Source organism: Panicum virgatum, chromosome 2N, assembly GCF_016808335.1.
Source record: "Panicum virgatum strain AP13 chromosome 2N, P.virgatum_v5, whole genome shotgun sequence".
Lineage (NCBI taxonomy): Eukaryota > Viridiplantae > Streptophyta > Magnoliopsida > Poales > Poaceae > Panicum > Panicum virgatum.
This window is the reverse complement of record NC_053146.1, coordinates 46,020,439-46,035,787: the sequence shown is the minus strand read 5'-3', so window position 1 is coordinate 46,035,787 and position 15,349 is coordinate 46,020,439.

Genomic DNA, 15,349 nt, shown 5'->3' with positions numbered 1-15,349 from the left:
ATATTTAATTATCGTGAAGTAACAGTGAACCAATATAATGGTTGTTTCTTGAGATGCCTATGATAGGGTACGGTTTTGGTATACTACAATTTGTTTAACCAAGATTGTAAATTGTAATTAAGGTACATGCATGTCATGTAGATAAATTAAAGGTACATGTCTTGTATATCAAAATCTTCTTGCCAAGATTCTTAGAGACTAAGGGACAAGGGAAGCATCATGGTTGCAGCATATATATAGTTCTTCAATTGCTTCATGTACTGGAGGATTACTTGTTGGACAGAAGAGAACAGCATGGTTGGTGAGATGGGACTAAAATAGATAAAATAGCCACCTGCCTTCAAGCATCAATTAACATAACTGATCGCAAAAGAGAAAAAAAGAACTATGCACGCAACAGATTGTTAGAAATTTAGGCAAATTCATGTTTGATTTAATCCATAAAATTGATGTAAGTAAGAAAAACATGATATCATATATGCGCTTATCAAAAGGATACACCATCAAAGTTATCGTGAATATAAATCTAGTGCTAAACAGCAAAGTATGATATGTGAAATTTCTCAAATAACACATGTTGATCATACTGTTTAGACTAACCACAAAGATTGCAATTTTGACAATAAGATTAGCATACCCAGCGGCAGAGCCGGAAGCACCCGAAAGAGACATGGTGCTTTGTTGATGCAGTCGTCCCGCTCGATGCAGTGCAGGAATGTTGTAGTGAAGACGTCGCCTAGCGCCAACCCCGTGCCGCGCCTCCGCCGGGAACAGGGAGAAGGAGAGGCGAGTAGTCGTGCCGAGCCGCACTCCCCAAAAACATGATTGTTGCCCTCACCCAAGCAGGTGAACCCAGCGGACGGAGACGTTTCGAAGGCCTACTCATCCATCCCGTGTGCGCGCAGGAGATGAAACGGGAAGAACTCACAGTGCTGCTGGATTGTGATGATTGCAAGAGATTTGACTGAAGGTGCCCTCTTCGACTTATATCAAAGAAAGGAGGAAAGGAGGAGTCTCGCTGCGGGAGACGGAAGGCCGCGAGCCTCTGGTCGCGCTACGAGAAGGAACGGGAGTGGAGAAAACAGAAACTCCCGTAATCAAGCCTTTGATTGCCAATAATTTTGGTAACTCCTACTTCAAGTTGAGTAAGTGACAAAAGTTAAGCCACGCCCGTCGGTCCGCTCGCTGGCTGTCCACCCAGCGGCACCATGCACATCCATGCCCATATTTAAGCCATTTAATGTGCAATATTGGACCATAGAGCACCCAGCGGCACCATGCATATCTATGCCCACATTTAAGCCATTTAATGTGCAATATTGGACCATAGAGTTTTATTAGATTTATTAAATGGGCCAAAGGCACACTATATCTAACACAGATAAGTGGTAAAACAAATTGCGCAAAATGAAAATGGGAAAAATGACCATAGATAGAAATAGAATATGCCATTCATTGCTGCCAAAAAGAAATCTTCGCTGTAAATGATTCACCATCTATTTAATTCAGCAGTGTCAGTTGGTGACCCTAAGATGCCCTTCCAATCATCTTTAGTTCAAAATTTTATACTACTCCTTTAAAATAATATCTTATTTTGGAGAAGTAGCACAAAATTTTAAACTATAAAGAGAAATGAAGGTGCACCTAAGATTCACTAATTTGCACCCCTAAATTTTAATTTGTGCTTGCAGAGTCGCAACATTTCCTACATACAACCTGCATGGTAATCAAAATATCCAGCCTATGGCCAAATAATGATCAGTGCACGCTGTCGTACGGTTGCCGACTTTACATGTACAGTTTGTTAACTTGCTGCAGCTATCAGTGTATGTGTTTCTATATGTGGTCATCATGTTTCCAAATGATAAGGATCTGGTTACATACATGTGAAACTGACAGTATAACTTAATACTACTGTTGTCGATGTGGTATTGGTGTACAAACACACAGCTGACTTTTTTTTTGCTTGGTACCTATACGTAGGCCGTCATCCACTACTCCAGCGCCCCCATCACCGCCGGTTCAAAATAGCTATCACCGCCGATTTCAGACCCGACGGTGATAGTCCGAACCATCACCGCCGGTTTGAGACCCGACGGTGTTGCCCCGTTTGGAAACAAAAAAAAATAGGCTGCGCTGTTGCTGCTACTGCTGCCGCTCGCCCCGCCGCGTCGCTGCCGCTCGCCGCTCGCTGCTCGCCATGCTGCTGCTGCCGCCGTCGCAGCACCGCGCTTGCCGCTCCCGTCGCCACCGCCCTCGCTGCGAGCTCGCCGCTGCCGCCGCCGCTGCGCGCTCGCCACTTCCTGCGCTGCTGCAGCCGGCCCCGGCAGAGAAGGGCAAGGCCAGGGCGGCCGCGGCTAGTCCCTACCTGCAGGGGAAGAGAGGGGCGGCGAGGTTAGGGGTAGTCGTGAGCAGGGGAGGGAAGGGGCACCGCACCTCACAGAGGTCGATTCGCATGGCACCGCGCCGGATCTCGCCGCTCCCGCCGTCGCCGTGCTCGCCGCTCCCGATGCCGCCGTGCTCTCCGCGAGCTTGCCGTTCCCGCTGCCGCTGCGGATCCGTAGGGTAAGAGAGCTTGGGGAAGCAGCGGGAAGGGACAAAGGGGAGCCAGTGTTGGAGCTAGCAGGGGAAAGGAGCAGAGAGGGAAGGGGAAGGGTCGGCGGGGAACGGCGGGTCGTATTACGAACCGGCGGTGATATATTAGCATCACCGCCGGGTCCATTTGGAACCGGCGGTGATAGACTATCACCGCCGGTTCGAAACAAACCGGCGGTGATGGGGTGTTTGCGATGATGTATTCTGTAGTAGTGATCAAACATAATGTATGACAACTGGAACTGATTTTTATACTGAGATTCTATTTGTATACGTCTCGAAGTTAAACAATGCAATTTGTGCACTTAAATTTTGATTTTTTTTTGGTACCCTCTACGTTAGTTGTCATCTAACAAAGTTGGTTTCATAATCGTGTCTGAATTTGTTGTTGAGATGTTACTGATGTCTACTTTACACTCGGATCAAGGGAATCGTAATGTTGTGAATAATCCTAGAATAAATTTAGCTTTTTATTAATTTTCCTATACTCATTACACCTTGTTTATCATGAATTGGGTTAGTATTCTCTCCTAAATGATTTTGCCAGAAAACTAAGGTAGTACTCCCTCCGTCCCAAGAAAACAAGTCATCCTAAGAATTCTAGGACAACTTAACAAGAAGGTAAAATGACCACGTTTGCCCCTATATATTATCCATATTTGGCAATAAGTGATTCTTGCATGCGCATGCACTTTCTAAATAGAGTAGGATGACTTGTTTTTTGGGACAAATTTTGAATCCTAGGATGACTTGTTTTTTGGAACGAAGGGAATACACTGTCAACCGGTGGTAACCAGCCTGGCTCAGTAAATATGTACCAGTCGTTAAGAACTCATTTTGTACCAATACAAATTCAGCCTTAGTTCCAGTGGTGAAAGTAAAAAAAACTAATAAAATGTTTTTAAGAAGTAATATGTGTATTGGCAGTGCTTGTTACCATCAGTTGCTACTACCATCAGTTGCTAACCAAGATAAGAAGATTTTGGAAACCCCTGGTCGGAACTAGAATTTCTACTGGCCGGGTTGTACTATGCATATATATATATATATATATATATATATATATATATATATATATATATATATATATATGCAACTAACTTTGCTAGTTGAATTGCCATAACAAATGATGGTTGATATGCCCATGCTGGTTAGCGGAATTGAAGTCCTTAGCACGTCAACATAACAAACATAAAAGAAGAGTAAAATTTATAATGGTTATACTAGGTATTATACTCAATGAAAAATACACTTTCTAAACATATATTAGTTTATTAGTGTGGCGTCATCCCATATATAATTATTGCTTCAGCATGACTTCTCTAACTAATCATTTTAAATGTACATTTGAATTTGCAATTTGTTTCCCTAAAAAAAACCCTGGAATTTTTGAACCGTAACACTGCTAGTAGTTGACTAGTGAATAGTCGCTTTAGTTAAGTCTACCAATGAAAAAAAAGGGTCTTCCCTCTCATGAGATCACAGACCATAAATGTCTTGATATTCTTTATATATGTTTTCTTAGAGGTATTTGAGCGCAACTTGATAATACTTTGAGAGAAGCACCCACAAATGCGTGTCAAGAGTCTGGCAAGTTGCAAGGGCCAGTCATATAGTAGACATGCTCAAGGTTATTCTTTATAAATTCTTGTAATTATACACTGAGAACATATATACATGGAAAACCCATGCCGTGTTAATTACACTACTAGAAAATGAGCCTTCAGAACCGGTTGAAGATGAGCTTAGGCACCGGTTTTACAACCGGTACCCCCAAACCGAGACCATTGGCCTCAGTCTAGGACACCGGGTTTTTCACCCGGTGCCTTAAGTATCTATTGGTACCGGTTGGAAAGACCAACCGGTACCAAAGCATTTTCGGCAAACAAAAAAAAATAAGCCCGTTCCCTCCCATCCCCTCTCGTTCCCCTCGCATCGCTCACCAGTAATGCCAAATCATTCGAAGAATCAACGAAAGTATATGAATCGATTGATGCGAAATCCATAGATCCCACAAATCATTCAAAGAATCAATCACAAGATAGATACAAGCTATACAATCCCACATGCATATGAAAACAAAGACAAAAAGAAAAAATCACCACGGCTGGCTCCCGTGCTCCTCGGCGGCGGCCCACGCGCTCCACGGCTCCCACGGCGGCCGTCGGCGGCCCGTGCGCTCCACCAGCGGCGGCAAGCGGGCAGCTACCTGCGCGCCCGGCAGTCCCCGCGCTTCACGGCGGCGGCCGGTGCCCCTTGCAGCCACAAATCAATTAGTGTTGCACGAGAGAGAGCAGAGCAAGCAAGTACTGCAACCCCATTAGTCCCCGCGCTTCGGATGAAAACGAGTGATGCGAAACTAAGTAGTAATTAAGAGATGGATCGAGAAACCGAACGACGAACCTGGGGTGGGCGCTGTACTTCCTCCACCAGTAGCCGTCGTCCAGGATGTCGTTGGCGCTCCACGTCTGGAACGCGAACCGCGGCCTGCTCACCTTCTTCCTCCCCGACGATGACGACGACCTCCCGGCGCCGCTGATGCGCGCCTTCTCCTTGACAGTACCACTGCCACCGCTGCTCCCCGCAGCCTCGCCGCAGTTGTTCTCCCCGCTCTGGTCCAGCTGCTGCACGGCTGCCGCCGCCGCTTGCTGGTGCAGCCCATCATCAGGCCAGCCTGCTGGAGCAGCGACGAGTTGGGCGCTGAGGATAAGGTAGAGAGAGATGAGAGGGAGAGAAATGAGGGGTAGAGAGATGAGAGCTCAGGTGTCGAGGGCCGGACTTTAAAATATCTTTAAAATATCGCGAGTTGATTGGTACCGGGTGGTTGTTTGAACCGGTACCTAAGGCTTGTCATCTTTATTGGCCTCGGGTTGTGGTATGACCCGATGAAGATGTCTGCTCCAAAGGCATCGGGTCGTGCCATTATCTGGTGCCATTAATGCATGGGCCAATCGGAACCGGCTCATGATTTTAATCGGTGTCTTTGATATTCAATTGGTACCGGTTTCTAACGCGGCGCAATTTTCCGGTGCTTGGCGCAGGCCAAGAGTACCGGCTGTTGTTGCAACTGGTACCAATGCCTAGTATCAGTACCGGTTACAATATGAGCTGGTACTTTTGGCCTAGACCTTTGGCTGATTTTCCAGTAGTGTTAGGTGAGGAACGAGAGTACTCTATCCTGCCTGTGATGAGTGAATTGTCAACCGTGCGGTGTGATCGTGCGCTTGGTCTTTGGATTGCAGGTACACGGGCGTCGAGTGTCGACGAAGAGTTGCCGTGGAGAAGCTCAGGCCGAGCGGCAGCTGTGGCGTCCATTCCTGGATCGAGGGCGCAAGCGGCGACGGAAGGCGGGTTTCTTAGTTTGCGCCACAAAACCAAGGAGGCAGACGGCGGTTGAAGACGCCAAGTCGTGGAGGCACGGGCGTCGGTCTCGGTACTGACGGAGGTGACGGGCGTCGATGGCGTCTAGGGCCTCGCTACGGGCGAGGAGGTGACGGGCGTCAGGCGGCGTCTAGGGCCGTCAGAAGGCCAAGGCGGGAACGGCGTCTAGGGCCACGGCGTGGAGGCGGGAATCTTCCCGCGCGTGAAGTTTTGGCGATTTTCTCAAAACCGGCCACCTACCCGGGTTTCGCGGACCCTCCAAAACCGCGAACCGGATCTTCGTCAATGTGGAGGCATCGCAGGGAAGACTTCGGGTCGAAGAAAGAAACTCCACCGTTGATTGAGGACATGTACAGGGCTGCTGCAGAACCGGCCGGTCTGACCGGTCCCTTGGACCGGTCTGACCGGTCTAGCCGCAGCAGCTGGGTATTTAAGTCCCCCTCACCTGTTCGTGAGGGTTGAGTCTCTTGAGTCCTTTTCTATTTACTCCTTCTCCTTCCTCGTGCTCTAGGTCAGGGCCAAGGTCTCCAACGCAAAAGAGGGTTAGGTTATAGCTAATCACTCAAATCTAGAGGGTGGATGATGGGCGGATGGCTCTAGCCTTTGTATAGGTGAATTCCTCTGAGATTAAGGAATAAAATTCGTTTGAGATTCACCTTTGTGTGCTGATTCCTCGTCCTCTCCCTCCTCTCTTGCGTTTTGGGTTCAATTCTCCTCTTTTGGTGTGTTTTGTGTTCGGAGGAGACAAACCTTTGAATTCGTGGTTTGATGGACTCTTTGTGATGATTCTAAACCTTCTAGCCTAGTGCTAAGTCTACTGGAATCGAGAGTTCTCACGAATTGGAGTTTTTGGGTTCTTGAGAAAACCCCAATCCTCTTTGATATTCCCTTGATTACTCACGATCTGTTAATCTTTTGGGAAAGTTCTTTTGGGGATATGTTCACGGGGTAGATGCGAAGCTATCCTCCAAGTTTCGTTGGATTTGGACTTCGTTTGCTCAAGATTCGTCATTTGAAGCTTTGTTTGCGATCTGTCTGGGCGCAACCGGTCTGACCGGTCTCTAAAACCGGTCTGACCGGTCTGAATTTTCGAATTCCAGCAAGACCGGTCTGACCGGTCTGAGCAAGCGGTCAGACCGGTCTGATTCTGCAGTGCTGCAGTTTGTGGAGTTTTCTTGTATAGCTTCCGCTTCGCTTCCTAGGGCTTTTCGCTTGGAGATAGCTAGTCCATAGCTGTTTTCTCTTTTCTTAGGTGCGAGGGGTTGCGGTGATTTTGGGATATAGGCCGACGGATCAATTTCGAGAGAAATTTTGATCGGCTCCCGTTCACCCCCCCCCCCCTTCTGGTCGCCAGTTTCGGTCCCTCAATTGGTATCAGAGCCTGGTTGAGGTTTTCAGTACCTTAACCAGTTCGAAAACCACTTGGCGACCATGGCGAGTCTTGGGAAGATCCTGGTGTTTTCCGGCGAGGACTATGCCTACTGGAAGGTTCGCATGAGAGCCTTCTTGCAGAGCATGGGAGCCGAGGTCTGGGATATTACTAAGAACCAGGCTTACGCGGTGCTTACCGCTCGGGTAAATCCTCTTCAAGTGACTGAGCACGAGGCTAACGCCAAGGCTGTCAATGCCTTGTTCGCTGACGTTTCTCGTGCGGAGTTCTCACGCGTCCAGGGTTTTCAGGTAGCCCACAAGATTTGGACGTGCCTTGAGAACTACCATGAGGGCACACCTCAGGTGAAGGCCAGACAGTTTGAGACTCACCGGCGTGAATATGAGAACTTCACACAGGAGCCGGGTGAGTGCATTGACTTGATGTTCAGTCGTTTTCAGTCGATTGTGAACATAGTCAATGCGAACAGATCTGCTGATGCCCTTGAGTACACAGAGCACAAGAAGGCTCTCAAGTTGCTCTACGCACTTGATCGCTCTGTGTGGGATCTCAAGGTGAACACCATCATTGAGTCTGCTGGCTATGAGACTCCGACGGTGAACGAGCTTTTCAGCAAGCCCAAGGCCACAAAGGTGGATAACCAGACACGAGCCAAGCTCAATGGTGCCCCTCCTTCCAAGAGCATTGCTCTTGTGACTGGCCCTGGTGGATCGAGCTCTAACGCTAACTCTGCTCTTGGCTTTTCTCTTGCCTCTTTGCCTTCTGTTACAGATGAGCAGCTGGAGACGCTGGGCGACGATGACTTGTGCCTCCTCATCAGCAAGTTCCAGTGCGTCTACCACAATAGGCAGAGGAAGAAGAACCCCGGGTGCTACAACTGCGGCGATTTGAACCACTTCATCGCCGATTGCCCCAAGAAGTCCGGCGGTGGCCAGAACAACCACTTCGACTACTACCGCCACCGCAACCGCGACGAGGGAGGCTCCAACAAGGAGCATCGGCGCCACAAGCACCACAGTCGTGACCGGGGAGGACGCTTCGACAGGGAGTCGCTCAAGAAGCGCTTTCAGTACAAGGCCAAGAAATGGGAGAAGGCCTTACTGGCGCAGCTCAGCGACCTCGACAAGAGCTCTGACACCGACTGCTCTTCTTCACCGACCTCCGACGATGACGACAAGAAGAAGAAGAAGTGGGACAAGGAAGCCACCGGCTTCATCGGCCTTTGCTTGGTGGCCGGTCGGCGCAAGGGCTTCTGCACCATGGCGGGTGAAGCCGATGGTGCTCGTGCATCTTCGGGTGGACATGCTACACCGACGCACATCGACTCTTCTCCTGGATCCGAGAGTGGTTCAGAGGTAAACTCCATGATTGACCTGCTAGATACAGAGGTTAGGGAGTTGTACGCCGCTCTCGACAACCAGAAAAGGCTGCTTAAGGAAGCAGCTAGAGAGCGTAGAAAGTTTAGGGCTGAGCTGGCTTGTGCTAGGAAGAAATCTAGTGAGGATGAGTGCACTGGCTTCATATCTCACATGAACGATCTTGTTGCTCTTCGTGCCAAGCATGATGAGAACGTTGCGAACTTAGATGTTGCTAAGACTTCGCTTTCAGACGTGTCTCATGAGCTCGCTAAGGCCAAGCATGAACTAGAACTGGTTAAGGACGCTCCAATTGTTAGTGATGTGCTTGAATGCGATGAGTGTCCTATCTTTAAGTCCGATCTAGCTTCGTTGCAGTCCAAGTTTGCTACTGTTGTGTGCGAGCTAGAGGAGATGAAGTCTAGGCCAGTTTTGCTTGGTGCTTGTAAGCTTTGTCCCACGCTTAGGTCGGAGCTAGATGAGAAAAATGCTTTGATCAAGTCTTTTGGGAAGACTAAGGTCGTAGAGTCTAGCCCACCTATTGACTGCTCTGTTTGCCCTAGTTTGATTGCTGATCTGGATAGTCTTGCGGTAGAGAAAGCCAACTTGGAGAATGAGAATACCTATCTTAGGGCGATTCTGAGTTGGGTTTCTAGCAGTGAGCCGCAGTTGGGCATGATGATTAAGCAGTTCAAGCGTGGTGATGGGTTTGGGGTCGGTTACACATACACGAAGTCAGACTTTGACAGGTTGTATGGTAAGATTGGCAAGGCTGCTGGAAACACTGCTAGTACGAGCACGCAGCCTTCGCTTGTTGACCCCGCGGATGGTGTACTTAAAGAACCACTGAAAGCACCTCCACAGAAGTAGGTTCGGGTTCCAAAACCCAATGAGCTGAGGAATCCCCTCGACACGCTCCCTGCTGCCGCAGCCCAGGTTGCCTAGAAGAAGGGGGCTGCTCCTCCCCGTCCGCAGGCTAGGCCTCCACCTCCCAAGCGTGAGGTGAGGTACCACTGCAAGTTCTGTGACAGGGAAGGTCACCTAGAGGAATTTTGCTTCAGGAGGAAGCGGGCTGTGAGGCGAGAGCAGGAGAGATGGAACGCGGACCTGTACTCTGCTCGGGTGCATGGTCCTTCTCAGCGTGGTGGTAGGCAAGATGCTAGGGCGCGCCGTGTAGGTGGAGGTCAGAGAGACGGTGGTGGTTACCGTGCTCCAGCGGGTGGTCGTTTTGCCGGTCGTGCTCCTGGTCGTTTTCAGTATGGCTATGGACCACGGGACCGAGGCTTTGGAGGAGGTTTCGAGGCACCACGCTTTCCTCGCGGTGGTGTTCATCAGTCACGCGATAGACGGGACGGGGGATACGCTTTGCCTGGTTTTGCTAACCCTTCTGTAGAGCAAATGGCTCGACACTGGTTTGCTTCTCACTTTGCTAACCCAGTGTTGAGACATTTGCTCACCCTTTGTCTCACTACTGATGTGCAGGTCGGAGGTTTGGAGAACAGGTGGATCATGGACTCCGGTTGTTCGCGTCATATGACCGGGAATGACAAATGGTTCTCCAGCCTCACCCCGATGCGCTCAAAGGAGTACATTGTGTTCGGGGATAATGGAAGAGGAAAGGTACGTGGACTTGGCGCTGTTTGAGTTTCTGATCGCTTTACCCTGAGAGAAGTTGCTTTGGTTTCGAATCTTGGCTTTAATTTGCTCTCTGTTTCGCAACTTCTTGATGAGGGGTTTGAGGTTCGCTTCAAGGAGGGCTGTTCGCGTGTTTTGGATTCCAGAGGAGAGTTGGTTTGCCGGATTACACCTCGCGATCGGGTTTTCTTGGTTGACTTTTCTGGAACTCCTCTTGGCCCTTCTCGTTGCTTGTTGGCTGGTCCTTCTTCTGATTTGTGGAAGTGGCATAGGAGACTTGGACATTTGAGCTTCGATTTGTTGTCGAGACTTAGCTCACTTGGCCTAAGCCGAGGATTGCCCAAATTGAAGTTTGAAAAGGACCTTGTTTGCCATCCATGTCGCCACGGGAAGATGATTGCCGCTTCTCATCTGCCTGTTAATTAGGTGATGACCGCTCACCCTGGAGAGTTGCTACACATGGACACAGTTGGTCCTTCTAGGGTGATGTCTGTTTGTGGGAAGTGGTACGTTCTTGTGATCGTGGACGATTTTTCTCGCTATTCTTGGGTCTTTTTCATGAGAACCAAGGATGAGGCTTTCGAGGTTGTTCAAGACTTGATCTTGAGGTTGAAAAATGAGCTACCCCAGGCCATGCGAGCGATTCGCAGTGATAATGGCACAGAATTCAAAAATGCTCATTTTGACGCCTTTTGCAGTGATCAAGGGCTTAAACACTAGTATTCTTCACCCTACACTCCACAGCAGAATGGAGTTGTAGAGCGAAAGAATCGGACGCTGGTTGAGATGGCGAGGACGATGCTCGATGAGCACAGGACTGCTCGCAAATACTGGGCTGAGGCGGTTAACACCACTTGTTACGTGTCCAACCGTATTTTCTTGCGTGCTTTCATGCACAGGACTTCTTATGAGTTGCGATTTGGACTCCAGCCCCGTGTTGACCATCTCAGAGTTTTTGGTTGCCGGTGCTTTGTGCTGAAAGATGGAAATCTTAATAAGTTTGAGTCTCGTTTGTCTGACGGTATTTTTCTCGGTTATGCTTCTCACTCTAGAGCGTACCGTGTGCTAATTATTGATACTAACATCGTCAGAGAGACTTGTGAAGTCACTTTCGACGAGACTGCACCGTGCAATTCTTCTGTCTTTGAAGTTGCAGGAGATGATGAGCTTGGCACTTCCATCTTTGAAGATGAGGAGGAAGAAGCTGCGAAGGGCGAGGCTGAGGCTACCACGCGTGTTGTGGACCCAGTTGCCTCCGCCACGAGCTCGGACGATGATGACGGCCCCGATCCAACTACGTCTACTTCACGGGGGCCGGTCGAGGAGGTGACTCAGGCTTCACCAGCTGCACCTGAGGAGACACTAGACTTGGTTGAGGAGGAGGCGACTTCGACGCGGGAAGCACCTCGACACATTCAGCGTCGCCATCCACCTTAACAGATGCTAGGTGATCTCAACGAGCGAGTCACCAGGTCCAAGGTAACGAGTATTGCTGGCTTTGCTCATTCAGCGTTTGTTGCCTCTTTTGAGCCCAAGGATATTGGACACGCTCTTTCTGATTCTAATTGGGTCAATGCCATGCATGAGGAACTTGAAAATTTTGAGAGAAACCAAGTTTGGGTTTTAGTCGAGCCTCCGCCTGCTTGTAATCCCATCGGAACGAAGTGGGTTTTCAAAAACAAGCAGGGAGAGGATTGGTTGGTTGTTCGAAACAAAGCTCGACTTGTTGCCCAGGGGTTTTGCCAGAAGGAAGGGATTGATTTTGAGGAAACTTTTGCCCCTTTTGCTCGTTTGGAAGCTATTCGAATCTTTCTTGCATTTGCTGCTTCCAAGGGTTTTAAAGTTTTCCAAATGAATGTTAAATCTGCCTTCTTAAATGGTTTTATCGAATTAGAGGTTTATGTGAAACAACCCCCTGGTTTCGAAAATCCCAAGTTTCCAAACCGTGTTTATAAACTTCGAAAAGCTCTTTACAGTTTGAAACAGGCACCCAGAGCTTGGTATGATAGATTGAAAATATTTTTGCTAGCTCAGGGCTTTAAAATGGGATGTGTGGATAAAACTTTGTTCCTCATGCGGTCTGGCAATGACTTTGTATTAGTTCAGATATACGTGGATGATATTATCTTTGGTGGCTCTTCTCACGCTCTTGTCTCCATGTTTTCTGAGCAGATGTCCAGGGAGTTCGAGATGAGCATGATGGGTGAGCTGCAGTTCTTCCTCGGGCTGCAGATCAAGCAAACTCCTCAGGGCACGTTCGTCCATCAAGCCAAGTACACCAGGGACTTGCTGCGGAAGTTCGACATGAGTGACTTGTCACCTCATCCGACTCCGATCAGCACTTCGACGGCGCTTGATGAGGACTTGGACGGTGAGGCGGTGGACCAGAAGGAGTACAGGAGCATGATCGGCTCTCTCCTGTACCTGACGGCGACGCGGCTGGACATTCCGTTCGGCGTCGGCCTTTGTGCGCGGTACCAGACTTCTCCACGTACTTCCAACAGGCAGGTGGTGAAACGCATCTTCAGGTATCTGAAATTCACCCCTGAATTTGGTCTTTGGTACTCTGCGAATTCTTCTCTGGTTTTGGTGGGATTTTCTGATGCCGATTTCGGTGGGTGTCGGTTGGATCGCAAGTTGACATCCGGCACTTGTCAATTTCTCGGTACATCTTTGGTGTTTTGGTCCTCTCGCAAGCAGGTTAGCGTAGCGCTTTCTTCCACAGAAGCTGAGTATGTTGCCGCTGCTAGCTGCTGCTCCCAGATCCTTTGGATGAAGCAAACCTTGCAGGATTATGGTTTGAGTTTCGGTAGGGTTCCCATCTTTGTAGACAACATGTCAGCCATTAGCATTGCAAAGAACCCTGTCCTACACTCCAGAACCAAACACATAGATATCAGATTCCATTTCCTGCGAGACAATCATGAGAGAGGCCACATAGACTTGATCCATGTCCCTTCAGAGAGGCAAACCGCAGATATCCTAACCAAACCGCTTGAGCAGTACACCTTTGCTCGCTTGCGAGGGGAGCTTGGGGTTTGTTACCCCTTTTGATCGCTGACTTTTCTTTGGTTAGCTTTGTAGGTCTTGTTTGCTCTTCTTTTGTTTTCTAGGTTTGGTAGTTGCATTGTGCATATGCATTGTACATGTTTGCATTTTGCATTGCCTCACTTGCACTAGCATTCTTGTATACATTGCTATGATCTTCTAGTGCCTGCTAGTGTGAGTTGATAAATTTGATCATGTATAGCTTGCTCCACTATGTATATGACATCATCTGAGTTAAACTATTTTGATTTGAAAATCTAAAAACATGATCACCCTGTCTTGGCTACTAGCATGTTAGGGCGTGTTGATATGCTTTGCTATCTTATTCATGCTAATGTAGCTTTTCGTTCAGCAATTCATACTTGAAATGATCTAAATCTGATAAATTTGCTTGAACTGTTCTTGAAATGGATTGAAAAGATCTAGGTGGGATTGCCTGTCGCACTAATCAAGCTTTCGGGACGGTTTACTTTGCACTTGTGAGAACCTGGGCAAGGCTGTGCATGACTGAAACGAGTGCCTTAAGCTTCTGATTGTCTTTGGCATAGGCTTGGCCTCGTTGCTAAGTAAAGCATGACAAGCTTTCAACCCCTGGCATTAAGAATTGCTTGATATAAATGTGATCGAAAAATGAATGTTTACAACATGCTTTTGGCTGGTTTGGCTCACCTGTATGAGTATGATTAGCACTGCTTTCCATTCCCTACTTGTTAGTGCTAGATCTTGGGTGATGCTTTTATTTTTCCTAAACTGATCTTGCCTAGCTCTAGACTGATTTGATATACCATGTTGAGCTAGATGCAGGTCTTGTTTATGGATGCACACGTGCTTGTGACTAGATGTTGCTCATATCCTTGTATCCCTGAATGCTTTCACTTACACCTCCTGCATTGCATTCATTGCATAGCATCTGTTCAGGGGGAGTCTCAGCTTCAGGGGGAGCTTTAGGTTTGTTTAGGCTTGATGTGTGCATGTGCCAACAAGGGGGAGAATTTTTTGGAGAAGTGATCGAACAAGGGGGAGACTTGTTTGATTTTGCCTTTGAGAGTGCATCATTTTGGGAGAATTGCACGTGTGAGGGGGAATGCATTTCGGGGAGACTTGTTTGATTTTGGCTTTGAGAGTGCATCATTTTGGGAGAATTGCACGTGTGAGGGGAAATGCATTTCAGGGGGAGTTTCTGTTTTGGTTGTGGCTCCTGGTTTCCTCGTTTTCCCTCTGCTTCTTGCATGACTGCGTCGAGCATTACCTCTGTCTTTGAGGAGTCATGTTTTGGCTTTTGATCGATTGCGTCGAGCCGTTGCCCTTGTCTTAGGGGATCGATCTGTGCTTGAGTAAGTGACTGGTCTTGCCTTTCTGAGCTTTTGTCACTTGCTTGAGTTCTTCTCTTTCTTGCTTCTATTTTATCACTTCTCTGGTTTAAGGTGGTGTGTTGACAATGCACTCATCAAGGGGGAGATTGAGGAACGAGAGTACTCTATCCTGCCTGTGATGAGTGAATTGTCAACCATGCGGTGTGATCGTGCGCTTGGTCTTTGGATTGCAGGTACACGGACGTCGAGTGTCGACGGAGAGTTGCCGTGGAGGAGCTCAGGCCGAGCGGCAGCTGTGGCGTCCATTCCTGGATCGAGAGCGCAAGCGGCGACGGAAGGCGGGTTTCTTGGTTTGCGCCACAAAACCAAGGAGGCGGACGGCGGTTGAAGACGCCAAGTCGTGGAGGCACGGGCGTCGGTCTCGGGACTGACGGAGGCAATGGGCGTCGACGGCATCTAGGGCCTCGCTGCGGGAGAGGAGGTGACGGGCGTCGGGCGGCGTCTAGGGCCGTCAAAGGCCGAGGCAGGAACGGCATCTAGGGCCACGGCGTGGAGGCGGGAATCTTCCCGCGCTTGAAGTTTTGGCGGTTTTCTCAAAACCGGCTACCTACCCGGGTTTCGCGGACCCTCCA